Raw genomic sequence first — 17,422 nt, 5'->3', positions numbered from 1 at the left:
TGTTGTCCTACTGCTGAAAAAAGAAAGTTTGTAGTCTTGCAGGTATCTGAAACTTTGATGGGAACAAAGCTCTGGATCCAATAAAACCTCAGCAAATCCTATCCACTTTTATCTTAATATAATAACTATAATATTGGCCATATCATATTTACACTGACTTTAGTCTCATGAACAACATTAACTAACTGTTATTTACTAGCTAATCTTAAATGACTGTTCAGTACAGAAATGAAGCCCAACAATCATGTTTTAAGATAAGATAAGATAAGATAACCTTTATTAGTCCCACACGTGGGAAATTTGTTTTGTCACAGCAGGAAGTGGACAGTGCAAAAGTTATGACGCAAAAATTAGAATACAATAAGAATAAATACAGTACACAGCTGTACAGAATAGAATAAAATAATATACTATATACAGTAGAATAAAATAGAATAAAAATATACAATAAGATAAAAATAGAATACAAATACTATATACAACTGAGTAAAAATACAACGATGCCAGAAAAGATTATTGCACTTAGTGTTATTGCACATGTGTGGATGTGTGTGTTTGTTCAGTTAAAGTCTTTGTTGTGGAGTCTGACAGCAGTGGGGAGGAAAGACCTGCGAAATCTCTCCGTCCCACACCGTGGGTGCCGCAGTCTCCCACTGAAGGAGCTGCTCAGTGCTGTCACAGTCTGCTGCATGGGGTGGGAGACGTTGTCCAACAGGGATGACAGCTTAGCCGCCATTCTCCTGTCACTCACCACCTCCACTGGGTCCAGAGGGCATCCTAGAACAGAGCTGGCCCTTCGGATCACCCTGTTCAGTCTCTTCCTGTCCCCAGCAGAGATGCTGCCGCCCCAGCAGTCCTGTGGTCTCAGCCTCAGATACTTATTAAATCACACAAAGCTTGTGTAGAAACAAACAAATGAACAAAATATGTTCTCCTTCATTTCTGTCAACCACACGTTTCCAGCTATCATGGTTGCTAGGCGACCTGGGCAGTGCGACGGAGGCTAGACCGTCCCGTTTCACAAGCCTCGCACTTCTGGCCTTAGCGGTCTTTGAGTACGCGGCCCTTGAGGACCGTTGAGGCTGCGTACTTTAAGGCTGCAGACCCTGAATTGGGATACAGCCTGTGTCTGAACTTCTCTGTGCCATAATGGTTTGGAGAACTACTCACATTTCTGTTATGGTGAACAGAAGAAAAGCACCTCAGTGTCCTTTATGATGTCCAGCTAAATTTGTAGCAAAACAGTTATGTATTTTATATCTGAAGTGAACTGAACAAACGAAAACAAATATTGAATCACTCCAAAGAAGTGAGGCATCAGCCACTTCCGGGTAGGGTGTTGTTTCAGCTCTAGAACATCAGTCAGCCATGTGTTGCGACCCCTGGTCTCATGTCGGTCCGCCTTCCTGTATGGAAAATCAAGTATGCCAGGAATCACAGGTGATTGGCTGGCCAGGGACCTATGCCCGCCAAACTTCATGCAGGTTGGAGTGTGCCAGTCCACACACACCATTGGCTGCTGCTGCATCCTCGGACGCAGTGGACCAATGATGTGGCTGCCTGCTTTTATCTGGTGTAACAACCCTTATTGTGTTACAGCACCACTGAGGGGGAGTCTCCTAGGGGTGTGTGTGAGTATAGCGTGGCAGCCATTACATGCTGCTCGTGTTCTGTTCTCAGGATAGACCTCACCATTGTAACGGCCTGGCGCCGGCGACTACCGATCCCTGCACATGTATGTACAGACAGTGTAGAGCCGTGGAGACCTGGCTTGTATGGTCTTATGTTGCTACAAGGAATAAAGGTCTGTTGTTTAATTTAACTGACTGGCTTCGAGTTATCCGGCTAACCTCCACACCACATGCCCGCGGGACCTGCTAGCCGCTCCTTCCTCGCCAGACTGCTGTTACACTGGGAGTACAAAAAGCTGAGGATTCTTCAGTCGTGGAGGAGTCCTTGGTTTGAACAGACTGTGTAGGTTGTCCCTCCTGCCTCTGCCTTTGTGCTGGTGGCTTTTGAATCTCTGTTTTTGAGTTGCTGCCTGTGAGATGATTAGTGTTCTATTAGTGTTCTTGTGTTATTTGAATATATTAGTTGTTTGTTTTTTTGTTTATTTAAATTGCCTCAATGCCTAGTGCAGACCTTCCCAAAGTGTGGGGCCTGCCCCTTAGGGGGGGCGCAGAGCCATGGCAGGGGGGGAAAAGGGGGGGGGGGGAAACAAAAAGGCTTGGACACTGCGGGGCGCCTACAGAAACGCAAGATGAAGCATTGCTGAATATGTTTTCAAACCAACTTCATTCCAAGCCAAAGACTAGAAAATAAGGTGAAGCATATCTTCCCTTTGGCTTCACCTGCACAAGTGTCGAGGTAGGTCTCCCCTGCATAACTGCTTTTCCCTTCCTTTCCCTGTGTCGAGAGCAGCGCTGGGCTGTTCAAATCACGGACAAACAGTATCCCACATTCTTGATTTTTAGTTCACAAACACTTGTTGTAATGACTAACTACTCCTGACATTTTGGAGATGTTAGCTCTTTATACAGTAAAGTTACAGCGGGATACAAATAATATCAGGCTGATCCTGCCACGATTTGTTCCCCCTGTCTAAATCACGGACAAACAGTATCCCACAGTTGTTCATGTTTTTGAACCCATTTTGCACAGAGAGGCATTTTTTGAAAATGTAGCAGTGTTGAATATTATTGCATAGGAAAAAAAAAAACAACTACAGTAAAATAATTACACCGTGACGCCTCTGCCTTTCTAAATGGAGGGACAGTAACTGCGTGTGTGTATGTGTAAGCCTGTAAAACCTGCAGATAGTCAGATTAACAGTATTTTGTCTCTATCTGCTATTCTGCAATTCATCTCATGTAAACAATAACGTGGCGCACAGCTGAAAAAGGCACATACCTTTGACGTTGCGTGATGAACTCTGTATTCCTCGTTCACACATAGTCACATCGGACTAGGTCGCTAGATATGGACTGGCCCTACATACCTAGACACATCACATTCTTTTCTCAACAAGCGGTGAGCGTGGAAAGAAAGAACATCGCACCGTATCATGTATAATTTGATTCACGTATACGTTTTTGTGAACACCATTGTACACGAAGCGATCTTCACGGGTGGGGGGGCAAAACGATCTGGTCGATATGCCCCCGAAGGCCGTCAAGGCGCTACCGGCAGAGGATGACAGCTATGTCAGTGTTAGCACGCTGAACGCTATGCTGGAACTGTCATGGCACAGTGGCCCGTGGAAATGGGATGGACTCAAGTGCAGTTTCAAACCCAGAGGCCAGAGGTGTGGTGTAACGAAAAGAGACTTTATTTACAATGCTCAGAGGCTAACAGAAATTGCAGACTAGAATTAAGGAACATAAACTAGATGTCTGAGGCGAGAGAAAATACTGTGACTATAACTAGATGGCAGGGATAACTGGGTGCAGGTACTGGGCAGGGGAAACTGTGGCGGGCCAGGGCACTGAAACAGAGGAGAGAGCAGTCAGGGGAATCCCACAGAGGGCTGCGAGTGAATCTGAGGATAATACACTTACAAGCTTGCAGGTGGGGGTTGCGTGGAGGGGGGAGGCAGGAGAGGTCCAGGTGGGTGCTGCATGCAATGCAGGGAGGCAGGCAGGAGAGACTGGCAGTTCCAAAATGGGGAGAGATTACCGGCGGCTGCAAACTTGTATCCAGGAGAGCTTGGTAAGTGGGTTTCAGAGGCTGACGAGAAAACAGAGGAAATAAGGTTAATACACACGATGAGTCACCAAGGAACAGACGTGAGGCTGAGAACTGACTAAAGTTGGCAGATAATCTGGTGAAGACCAGTTGAGTGCACCGGTCATAAATACTGCTGGTATGATTGCCATCAACAGCAAAGACTCCACCCAGTGGGGAGGAGCCGATGCTGTGGAAAACCACCCAGACCACAACAGGAACAGCAACGGGAGTTTTACAAAGATCTGATTCACCAACAGCAAGATAACTTTAAGACATTTGTCCAATTAATCATGGATGGAACTAACAAAAGGTTGGACAGCATTCTAAGGGATGTACAGGATGTTAAATCCAGCCTGCAATTCACTGATGGGGTTGTCACCGAGCTGCAAACTGAAGAGAGGCGCATTAAAAGCAAACTAAAAGAGTTTGAATCGGCGGTCAGCAGCATACGCGAGGAACACAGAGAATTAACAACCAAGATGGACTATTTAGAAAATCAATCGAGAAGGAACAACATTGTGTTGGATTGATTAATAGATGAAAAAGCAGAAACGTGGGAAAGATCAGAGGAGAAAGTCCGACATATGCTGAAGAACAAGCTGGGCCTGGATAGTGACAGCATTCAAATTGAACGCGCTCACAGAGTCGGTCCATACAAGGAAAATGGACGAGCCAGGCAGATTGTGGTCAGACTACAAAGATTTAAAGATAAACAATTCATTTTCTCATCTGCCGAAAAAACTGAAAGGTACCAATCTTTACATCGGATTTTTCAGAGTCCATCAGGAAGAAGAGGAAAGAACTGTTACCACAGCTGAGAGCGGCCAGAGACAGAGGTGATATTGCCGTCCTGAAATATGACAAATTAATTGTTAAACCGAGGTCACAGAACGCCGGAATTAATATTTAGACTTCAGCAATGTTGCCATTTTTAGCTGTTGTGATCGATCGGTCTGCAAATGTCTGATCCTATACTTATTCCCGGATTCTCCAGTAAAGATTTTTCAGTGGCTCAAGTCAGTATTTGTAGCCTTAAATATAAGATTCAGGAAATTCAGTCACTGTTGTCAACAAATACGATAAGTGTGCTGGCTATTTCCGAGACACATTTAGATGCTGCCTTTGAGAATAATGAATTTGAAATAAACGGCTATAAGTTGTATAGGAAGGACAGAAACAGATTTGGAGGGGGCGTAGCCCTATACATTAATGATAATATGGCAAGCAAACTACGTATGGACTTAATGTTTGACGACCTGGAAATTGTGTGGGTTCAGTTACACCCGCTCTATGGCAGGCCTGTATTAGCAGGTTGCTGCTACAGACCCCCAAGTAGTAATATGTTGTATGTAGAACGAATCTGTAAAATGCTGGAAAGAGTAACTGAGGAAAACAAAGACATGTTCTTATTAGGAGACTTTAATCTCAATTGGTCAGCTCCTTCTTGTCCTTTAAGGAAAAAGATACGTTCATCAGCGTCGGCTTGTTGCCTGTCTCAGATGATCACCATTCCCACCCGGGTCACGGTCAACGCAGGAGGTCATAGGTCATCATCATGTATTGATCATATATATACAAATGTTCCTGAGCATTGCTCTAATATTGTTTCTATTCCAGTTGGTTATAGTGACCATAATCTTGTAGGTTTGACCAAGAAAATGAAACCACAGAAAACTGCACAAAAGATGATTTTTCATAGATCATACAAAAATTTCAATGCAAATAAGTATATTAATGACGTAAAAGAAATTCACTGGACTGACATCTGCCTCGAGAGTGACCCTGATATGGCATTATTTATGTTTATTGAAAACTTTTGCTACCTGGCTGACAAACATGCCCCCTTAAAAAGATTTACTGTTAAAAAGAACTACGCACCTTTGTTAGATAATGAACTTAAGGCTGCAATGTCAGAAAGGGATATAGCAAAAGCACATAAGTCTGTCAGGCCACAAGAGTGGGCAAGATATCGCGAGTTAAGAAATCAAGTAACTAAATTGAATAGGCGCAAGAAGAAAGAATATTATCAACTCAAGCTCAAGGAGGCCAATAAGGACAGCAAAAAGGTGTGGAAAGTTTTAAATAATATGATGGGTAGAGATCTTGCTCCGGTGGTGTCTCACATCTACACGGGTGGTACGTTTATAAATAAAGCCAAGGACATAGCCAATTATTTTGTGAATTATTACAGCAATAAAATAACAAATTTAAAATCTAATATGAGCAGAGGCGATCCCACCTTATCACAGTGTCTTATACAGGATGTTATCATGAATAATAAGCAATGCCAATTTAAGTTTGAGGCAGTGAATGTGGAGATGGTAGAGTGCTTATTGATATCACTTCCTGACGATACATCCTCTGGCTCTGATAACATAGACAGTAAACTGCTCAAAGTTGCAGCCAAGTTTGTGTCCCTTCCTATATGTCACATATTTAATAGATCTTTGGCATGCAGCTTATTTCCATTGCAGTGGAAAGAATCAAAAATAATTCCCATTCCTAAAAACAAGAATGACATTTTTAATGGTGTCAATAGCAGACCTATTAGTCTACTCCCCGTTCTAAGTAAAATTATGGAGAGGATTGTCTATGAACAAATTCAACATTACCTAACAGAAAATCAGTTACTCACTCAGTTTCAACATGCCTACAAACCTGGTTATTCCACCAGTTCAGCTCTTATTCACATGACAGATAACTGGTATAAATATCTAGATAATGGGAATCTGGCTCGGGTGGTATTTTTGGATTTTAGTGCTGCATTTGATTTGATAAATCATGATCTTTTGATAGATAAACTAAAATGTTATGGATTTTCACCAGCTGCTTTGTGCTGGATGGAAAGTTATTTGTCTGGAAGAAGGCAAACGGTTTATTATAATGATTATTTCTCGGAGGGCTGTGAAATGAACTGTGGTCTACCCCAAGGCAGCTGCCTCGGTCCACTTCTCTATTCAGTCTTTACAAATGATTTGCCGTACGTCCTGGATAAATCTCATCTTGTAATGTATGCTGATGACTCCACCATGTTTTATTCAGCCAGTAGCTACTCTGAATTGACAAGCGTATTACAACTAGATTTGCTGAACGTGTTTGATTGGATAAGTAAAAACAACATGATTTTAAACGTGTCTAAATCCAAATCCATGTTAATAGGAAGTAGAGTACGCTTAGTCAACAGCCCACAACTAAATCTTTCCATAGCTGGATCGGTATTAGAACAGGTCACCCAGATTAAATTACTTGGTGTTACCATAAACCACCACCTTTCATGGTCTCAGCACATCAACTCTGTTATTAAGAAAGTGGGACAGGGCATAGCTATAGCTAGGAAATGCTCTTTTTATATTACTTCTTCAATTATGAAATATGTCATTAATGCACTAGTATTATCTCATCTAGAGTACTGCTCAATCATTTGGTCAGCAGCTAATAAGACAGATCTGAACAGACTTCAGTTAGTCCAAAATAGGGCGTCCAGATTAGTGTTAAGGTGTTCATATTATACAAGTATTGATAAAATGCACGATAAACTTTATTGGCTTTCTGTACAAGCTAAATTATACTATGGCTTACTTGTATTTTTAAAGAAAGCAATACTGGTAAACGCACCACACTTTTTTTATGCTCAGTTGCAGTATCCAGATGAAATACATAATCATGCTACACGATTCTCAACTAACCACAATTTAGTAACTCCTCGAGTTAAAAGTAACTTTTTGAAAAACTCTGTTATATTTAGAGCATCTTTTCAGTGGAATAAGTTGCCTTATGCAATTAGAGAATTGGCTTCTATTCATAACTTTAAAAATCACCTAAAAGCCTATTTAGGCAGTTTTTAATTTATTTGTAAAAATTGTAGAGGGTAATGTCACTTGTAATGGAAATTGTGTATTTTGTTTGAATGTTTTTCTTATAATTTTTAATATTTACATGTTTACATTTTCAGAATTGTAAAACCTTATTGTGGATGTAAGAGCCAAATTCTGTGGACATTTTTGCATCCAACTCATTGTGTAACATTTTATTTGGTGGTATTTGATGGTTTGGGCCCCAGGAAGACTAGCAACCACTGTTGTGGAAGCTAATGGGGTTCCTTATGAATAAACAAACATAAACGCAAAAAAGGAGTTTTAAAAAAATCTCAGTTTTCGGTGATTCGAAACGACGTTTATGTGTGGACGAAACAGCTGTGTTTTCAAAAACACCCGTGTAGGTGTGAACGCAGCATAAAAGAGTTAGTAGTTTATTTTCTTACTACCTGTAATTTATTGCAGATTACTTGTATTTGCTTAATTGTTTACTAAATGTTTGAGGTGTGAAATAAACCGCAATGGAGCAAAATATGGGTGTGTGTGTTTGGAGGATGTGTGCGTGCGCGGGGGGATGGCACGAACATTTTTCTTGTAAAACAAAGGGGGGCGTAGCAAAAAAAGTTTGGGAACCACTGGCCTAGTGAGTCATTTCAATAACAGTTTTCAGTTGTGGTAATAAACCTTGAGTTTTTTTAATCTGGGCTCCTTTATGTTACCTCCCCTGTCACCTAGCAGAGTCGGGGCGTAACACAATGTAAGGTGAACAATGTTTTAATTAATTGTCTTTATCACTAAGGATTATCATGATTATGATAAGGAAGAACATACTGATAAACATTGTTACCACTTCCTACCTGATACAGTATCAGCTAACAAAATCAAGATGCCTATGCCAGGCTCCTCATAGTGGATTTGGGTCTAAACTTTTACATGACCATTGAATGTCAGCTGGTGCTGGATGTGCTGAGGAGCTGACGTCGCTTTCCTACATAATTACATCAACTACCTAACGTGTTAAACTTCAGAGATGGAACAGTAACGTTTGTGAAATTATATCTCATTATCAAGGATATCTACATTGAGTCCTCTTAAACTGAAATTGCTTCCTTAGTACTCATGAGTTTGCTATGCATCGTCTTGCTTATGTAATATTTAGTTATATATAGTCATAATATATAGTTATCTTTTGTTCACTGCTTACCTTTGTTAGGGTTTTTTCTCCTTGAAATCTGTCTTCATGTTTTCTATTCTGTGTGTAACATTCGTTGGTGCAATTCTGGCTTTGGTCATATTTTGAGTTCTCTTTGTGCTTTACTTAGTATTTTATACTTTGTTCTTGTATATGTATATAGACTGTTTACACTTCTGCCCTTGGGGCGGAGGTTCAGAAGTGTGAAATCCAGAACATCCAGACTCAACAACTCCTCCTTCCCCACTGCCATCAGACTCTTGTACAGCTGACCTAGTTTTGAACAGTAATAATTTTTTGCACATCAGGTTACCCTGCATATAAAGCCAGCATATTAAGCTATAGCTCTTTTGCACACATCTCTGTTTCACACTTTAATATTTTGTGCCCTTTTCTGTCTGCTTCATTTATTTATTTGTACTATTTGTATTTTATCTGTTCTAGTTCTATGCCACATCTGGCCCGATTATGGTTTGGTTTTTGTGGCCCAGGCTCATAGAAAACTGGACTGGATCTCCATCCAGGTTGTACACTCAGAGGTCCTGATGACCTCTATACTGTCAGCAGCAGAGTGACTGTGGAGATTGCAGGTAAGCTTGCTGTGTCTCTTCAGACCCCAACAAATGAACATCAACCATAGCAAAGAGACACATATACATGTTCCAGGTAAAGTTCATGCATATCCTAATGTAAATTCTTTGGAAAACCTGGACAAGTTTGGTCAAATTATATATGAGCTATTGTACATTAAAATTACATTTCAATTCACTCAGTTTTGTTTGAGATTAATAATGACAAATGATGAAATGCAGATTGGTAGTGAGTGATAAAGGTGAGTGAAGAACAAAGACTAAGTGCATGATTGGAAGCACCCAGCAGCCTAGACCTATTCCAAGCTGTTGTCACTTCAGATGATTTCTCCATGGTCATCGGGCCTTGTGAACTACACTTCTACAGAGTCCTCTATGTTGCATTGTGCATAGTATATAGTATTTTTTGCTATGGTGGTTTGCTATTTTGGCTTTTGGTCTTCATCAGGGCCATCATTTAACATCCCGGGGTCAACATTTTAAACATATTCAGTGTAAAACCATCAAATTTTATACAACCACATACATTATGCAGTGGAGGAACTGGACCCCAATCAATCCAATACTGGATTGATTGGGGTCCAGATTAATTGCAACCTCTTCTAGTGTTGGACAACAGGATGGTGGTGGAAATTGTTGGTCAAAGACAAAGGAAGAGAAGAGCTGGAAGGTCTGTTCGGAGGCGGCCTGAGACAAGGACTATATAACAAGGTTGCAAATGTTGGATAGTGAGTCTGAGGTGATATGGTACTATGGGGCCTTTAAGCCCAACACTTGGTTGCACTCCGTAAACTCACCATCAGATGCCATTAATTCTTTATTCGGGTAATGTCTTAAAATGTTATGCTATAGTATGTATGTATGTATGTATGTATGTAGGCTCCTGGGTGTGTGCTTGGAATGCCTATTAATATTAAGGTCAGGAATAATCAAGAAACTAGTGTTTCAGGGCAGGAATACTTGAATGCCGACAAGGCTTCAAGAAGATTTCTGCTAATCATGTTTTATGTTGTTGTTGTTATTTTTGTTTGTTTTCCAAAAGTTTATTAATGACTGATTTTCAACCAGATGTAGGTTTAGCATTTTTTATAAATAACATTGTGGTATCATTGTGCAATCTTTAAATGTATTTGAATTTTGTCATTTACGGAAAGTTGGGTCTGCAGAACACTTGCAAATCATTAACCTGTAGATTACACACTGTCCAAAACCCAGATTGTTTTTAGGTGTTGCCAGACTTTACAGGAAGGACACAGATAACGGTTGTTTTTTGGACTGTTTGTTGGTTCATCTATGATAAATTGGCAGCTACACCAAGCTCAAAAATCTTTAGATTTAAGCTTCAACCCTGGTAACTGGATATACATATTGCACTGTGAACAACTAAACATATTTTTTAAACTATGCAATATCTTCATCTTCTTCATGATCAGATGAAATACACATAAGACATGAGTCCTGAATGTGTCAAGAAAGGTGGAATGGAAGATCAGGTCCACATGCATGTAAACTAATGACAGGACTGCTCTTACTATGGTAAAGTCAGAAAGTAATATTACTATAACTAATGTGATATGATTAAATATGTGATTAATACACGTTACCGTCCATTATATCTGAGAGAGGATAAAACAACTTAAGGTTCAAGGTTCTTTATTTGTCACATGCATAGTTATACAAGTATAACACACAGTGAAATGTAGCCTGACATGCTCCTCGACATGTGCAAAGATTGGGGGGGGGGGGTAGAGGAAGAACATTATATATATATGTATAGTATATACATTGGGTGAATGTGCAGTAGTAGAAGCAAGCAGGTGAATTCTGTACATTAATATGAATAGACATCTGACTATTTTACAGAATAGACAATATAAACATATTTAAAATTACAGGAATTTGGAATGTACAATTACTTAACGTCTATATGTATGTATGTATGTGTATATTAAATATACACATGAATTTATATTGAATATATTGTGTTTGGATTTGATAAGCACAAGAGAATGGAAGGATACTCTGATACACCCACTGGGCTGAGGAAAGAAGACAAGTGTAGTTACATTTTGAGGGTAAAATAATCACTTACGGGTAAAATTGTAGTCACAGTGGCAGGTGAAAGAGAAATTGAAAGTGTTGAGCAACAATCCTACTAATAATAAATAAAATTGCTGATGCCAATAACATATACTAGGAACATTGCAAACTAAAAATTGCAATCAGGGCTGGACTGGGACAAAAAAATCAGCCCGGGCATTTTGACTAGAGACCGGCCCACCAGGTATTATCGGAAAAGCCATAAAGCCTTTAAATGAAAACACACGCTGTTGTGACAGGGATGTAAACTGTCTTGTTGGTATATGTATGATTTCTATGCATTTTACATCAGATAAAAACTTTGGTTGTAAGATTCAGATAATTATTTGTTAAAAGCGAGACATTTTAAATGAGAATAAGAAAGAAAAGTATTTCTTTGTGCCCCCCTTTCCCTGTTAATGCCCTACCTGGCCCCCTGGCAACACTTTGCTAGACCCGCCCCTGCACAGTTACCAGCTGTCAGCTACATGTCATCACCTGTTCAGCTCTGATGATTCAGTAAGGACATCTCCTGGTTTCATCTTCATGTTTCCCTCTCACCAGATAACCAAACCGACATCATGACCAGCAGCTTAACAGCTGTGGCTCCAGCAAACATCAGCTGATACTAGAAGATAATATTAAATAAATTCTAATAACAGTTGATCAAGCTTAAACGTGCTGCTGTTGTTTAGCGCGACATCCGCTGGTTTCCTCTTTCTGGCGCAAAGTGGGCGATAAACAAACAAGAGAGAAAAGCCGATTAGCTGATCATTGATCAGTTTCATGATTGAAGTAGCAACAGGAGAGGAAGGGAGAGAAAAGAAGAAAAGAAAAGGCAGCTGAAAGTGTAAAGACACAGAATAAGTGTACCTTCCTGTCTTTTTTTCATTCTAGCTGAAGTACGAGACAAACTGTGTTCCTTCTCAGCTCAATATGAAACACGTAATATTTTTTCTGAATACAGGACGATTCCATTTTTTATGGGATGGTTGGCAACTCTACTAACTAACCTTATGAATAAAATAAAGTTTACTATCAGTAACATCATGACACCCAACCAGCTGTATAGAAACTCCGTCATGCTAGCTAGTAGCAGTACGAGTTATTGTAACTGAGTGTCAGCACAACAAAATAAACTCCTAAAATCCTAAAGTTGGTTTATATCTGACCCACATATAGTTCAGTTCAGTTCACCTGACACTCGGACCTGCGGCCGCCTCGGGTCTCTCCTCCTGCCTCCCCTTTCCCTCATCCACCTGCTGGCCTCTGTAGAAGCTCCACCATTGCCACCACCAAACAACTGAGGGTTTTTTTACACATCTGGCAGCATCTGGCCAATCCGCCATCTTTCATCTTTTATACCGTTACTAAATAAAAAAAAAAAAAGTCATTGGCCGCAAAAAACGAAAAATCACCATCGGCCCAGTCCAGCTATGATTGCAATAATAACCTGTCTGACCTTTAAGATTCTTGGCAAAATACCATCAAAATCAATGTTCATTGTTGATATCGGGAACAGAGAGAGGAAATGGGTTAAGAAAAAGAATACTAATATTAAATAAAAAAATATGATTAAAAAAACAACAAACAAAAAACAAGCTTTAGCGTTATTAGCTTAGAATAATGATCGTAATTTTGATCACTGGATATCTTTTTTTTTTTTTACATTTTGGGAACTTTTCTTCCTTTCTTTGTTCTTGTTTTTTTTTTTTTTTTGTTTAATGAAATTTGAAATTTAAATGAAAAAGTAAAATAGTTTTGTTGAAAACTGTGCTTTCTACCTCCTTACTGTGCATAGCAATAAACTGAATTCCCTATTGTAGACACATTCCGAAGCTCCATGTGAGAGGACCTAAAGTTGATATAGAGTAGGGCTGCAACGATTCATCGAGTAATTCAAATAATTTAAATATAAAAAGTTCTTAACACAAATTATTTGCTGCTTTGTGTTAATGCAGATAATCTATATCCTAATTAAAAAATAATGATTTCTTATTGTTTATGGTTAATGAACTGGACCTCTTGACTATGTTGAGTTTATAGACTTTACGATTATCTGTTTATTAATAATACTAAAATCAACATTTATTACATTTGCATTACTTTCTTTAAAACAAAGAAAGCAATTGCCAGTTTCAGGTCTACAGTTGCTCTAACTGTCTCCTGTGTTTTTTCTGGTCACAGGAGGCAAATGGAATGATGTAAAGTGTTCCGCTCAACGTCCATCCCTGTGTGCCCTTACTCTGTAAATGATGCTGAGCCGATGCAAAGAGTTGCTGCACCCACCAGATTTTGTGTCATCAGCTTCCAGTATTAGAAGGCCTTTTTTTGTTTTCTGGTTCACTGTAACAGCAAACAGGAACTGGATTTCCTATTAGTCCTATACATTCTATAATGTTAAAGTGAGACCATGTGGACAAACATGCTACATGTTTCCTTCTGCAGTAATAAATAAATAATGACTAAAGATAAAACATTATTTTAATTCTGTTTTTCTTCCAAAGTAAAAGTAGACCTCTTGGGGATGACATTACAAAAGCAAAGTATTTTGTATGAAGACTCGTAACTGGCATTCAGCAGGGCAACATAGCAGGTGATGAACTGGGTCATACTGGTCTTTTAACACTTTTTTCTTTTTTTTGGCTTTCCTGCATTATCATAAAAACAAGAGTTTCTTCTTTCTTTAAAGTGTCATGCCCAATATCCATTGTACTTTTACAGTCGGGCGTATCTGCACATCATTTTTGGCATCCACCAAAGGAAAGGGGAAAAAAAGCCTGTTGCACATTGTGTCAAGAAAGTGTTAATCCTAGAAACATTGCAAAACATTTCCTAGCAAAGTGGGTGATCTGTGACTTCTGTGCAACCAACTATCCCAGATTGCATTTCGTCCAAAACTCAAATGCACCATTGGTGGAGGATAGCGGCTAATACTATGAGTAAAGTTTGAAATATTACTGCTTCTGCAACACAAAAGAAACATATTTTCAGGTGAGACTGTAGATGTGTAAATTTCAAATATCTGCTTGATTTATCAAGACATCACATATTTGCAAAATATGTCTTGTTTATTTCAGTGTTTTACTTGTTCCAGAACAAATCGGTTTTGTTGAGATTACAGTTAAATGAAAACGTCCAGGCATGAAGCTTAAGTCTTACTTGGAGAGCTGTTAGTATATTTTGAAATCAATTTTTCACTCGTTGTTATCCCCTGATGTAAAAATGCGCTGTTCTTATTTTAAAAGCTGACTCTGAATTAAATCCAACAGAAATATTTTAATCCAGGAGTAAAACATTTTTACGAGGAGCAAAAATGGCATGTTACTATATGGAGAACCTGAAGACTGCTCCAGTAATGATCATGTAATGTTATCTGCACATTTAGCACTTTAGCATCTCCTAGTGGTTAGCTTGGATAGTGTGGTCAAGTGATTTTTTTTCTGGGTTGCTTTCCTTTAGGGACACATGAGTAGGAGGAGGCATGAGGCCATTTTAGTACTGGCAATTGCACAGTGGCTGTATCCAGTTCACGGTCTGCAGCCTTAACGGTCCACAAGGGCCGCATACTCAAAGACTGCTAAGGCCTGAAGTGAGAGGCTTGTGAAATGGGACGGTCTAACCAACACGTTCTCACTCCCAACTCGTCAAACGTGTGACGCATGGTCAGGCTCCCTCTGCTTCACTTATCGACGCGCAGGGTACCCCCCTCGCGTCGAGAATTGACGTGCACGGTCCTCTCATTGAATACTATAGAGCTCCCTAAACGTTGCTTATTGACCACAAGAGATTGCCGCGGAAGAGCCTGTTGTCCGTATATTTATATATTTCCAAAATCACATGGTAGTGACGTATACAGAACACAATAAATTATATAATGTAAACAACTACCTGAGAAACAGCAGATACAGCAGATACATTAATTATAGGCTGTTACTTTTGTATCGTTTATTGCATTTATGGAGGGAGTGGTGTATGCTGGGTAATGGCACAGCTAGCTACTGGGTGACTTTATTCACCCGCTTCGGCTGTTATCAGTCCATACAATGGGCGTTATTAGCACAAATCAGTCCCATAGATATGGGCCATCTCCTGCTAGATTGTTCAGAAGGTTGTTATCATCCATCCAGATGGAGGATCACTAACAGGAGCATGGGAAGTAGTGATGGTAAATTTGATTCTTTTTACTGAATCGAGTTTTAATGAGTCACTCACCAAAGTGAATCGTGTTTTTTGAGTCATTTGATTCACTGAGTCAGTTGACCAGAGAGTGCAAAAAATGTACATTTTCACTCAAACTTAATTTGTTTCTCCTTTCATGTAAATCCCACTGCTAAGATGAATGATTCTAAAAAAAAACAACTATTTTATAGAGCAAAAAAGAGCAAAAACATTTCTAAAATTAAGCAATTTCCTATCAAAACTGCTTAATAAACATTTATTTTGTTTATTTTTATTTTATTAGTATTTTCCTTAACTGTGTTAAATATATATTTTCTCATCTAAATGTCCACTGAGCTGTGAGCCAGGGGGCGGTAATGCGCCTTAACATTGGTGCCAACCAAGAAGAAGAAGAAGCTGTGAGCCAGGAGGGAGGGGGTGAGTGAGTGAGTGATTCGTTCGCTCGCTCTATGATTCAGCACAGGAGGGAGGGGGTGAGCGAGTCCTGAGTGATTTGCCTACGCTTACGATTCAACACAGGAAGGGTGAGTAGCTCAAATGTGTTGTTAGCATGTTAGCAGAGCAATGCTACTGTGAACTGAGGAGCTATTTTCTTGATGTGAGCTTCTACTCAGGGTTTTTTCTTCCAGTTCAGAGCAGGAATGCTTTTGTTAAGAAACTGGCTGTTGTTTCCCAACCCCCCCCCCCCCCCCGCAATTTTAATTATAAGCTAGATATATTTCTACTAAGCGAATTAGTTTGCTAATGCTGGGCAGACACTGCGATTTTTTTCAGTCACGCGATTCAGCTCCTGTTCAAACTGTACGGTTGACTCGCAGGGGTTAGAAGTTCATAGGTCACGATGCAGGGTCTCACAGTATACGGCCCGATGCTCTGATGCGACCTGAGTGTATTAAAATATGTGAAATAAATGTATGCTGTGAGCAGTTTTCCTTAAATTCACAAAAATCACAAAAAAATGTTGAGATCTCCTGCCTTTTCTTAGCCCTGTTGTGTGATCTGCTGAGGTGAGACTTCAATGCCCCTCGTGTCCTAAACGAACAGACGCAGTCACTGTAAACACAGGGCAAATGAAATCCTCTTCTATGTCGTAGCTGGTGATGTCTTAAGAGTACTTCTTGGCTTGAACAGACAAAAGAGCAGAACTGGCACTGCATACAAAAGCTATAATGAGAAGAGAGGAGAGGACAGTGTCAACAATTCAAAAGAAACCTGAATTAATCTCAAATTACCAAAGTTACATTACCTGATAATGTGTTTGGGGCGGGGGGCGGGCACTCCTGTTCTGATTCCTCTCCTTACCAACTCCTCATCAGTCCCTCATAAATCAGGACAAGCAGTGGTCTGGAGTTGGCTTTTAATTCTCTAAAAATAAAAATAGCAATTAGTTTTAAAATAAAACACCAGCTAGGGCTGGGTATCGTCACTGATTTCTAGAATCGATTCAATTCCGATTCACAAGGTCCCGAATCGATTCGATCCACGATTCGATTTAATTCGATTTGATTCGATTTAAATCTGGGAAATTTTGACAGTCAGAGATATAATTCAGATCAGGACATTTACATATTTTTGTATCTATAAAAAGGAAGCTGACACTCTCAAGACTTTATCCAAGGTGTGAGCATCACAGCAGATGCCTTTGTGTCAAAGTAGCTGAAGATAAAACACAGAAAAACATGTAGGTGATTTTCCTGGCCTGGGATTTTATAAAAATATAAAAATATTCATCAAAAACGAAAGAAAACCATTAATTAATCAACATTAGCTCTGACGTTACAGCGGTTTTATTAGAGACACGGCTAAGCATTTTGCATTTTGAATAATTTTAAAAAGTT

The sequence above is a fragment of the Copadichromis virginalis genome, linkage group LG3 (genome assembly GCF_057382275.1).
Source record: "Copadichromis virginalis isolate Kocher_CV1m ecotype Utaka linkage group LG3, C_Virginalis_male_GT1.1, whole genome shotgun sequence".
Taxonomy (NCBI): domain Eukaryota; kingdom Metazoa; phylum Chordata; class Actinopteri; order Cichliformes; family Cichlidae; genus Copadichromis; species Copadichromis virginalis.
Note: the sequence above shows the minus strand (reverse complement) of the source record.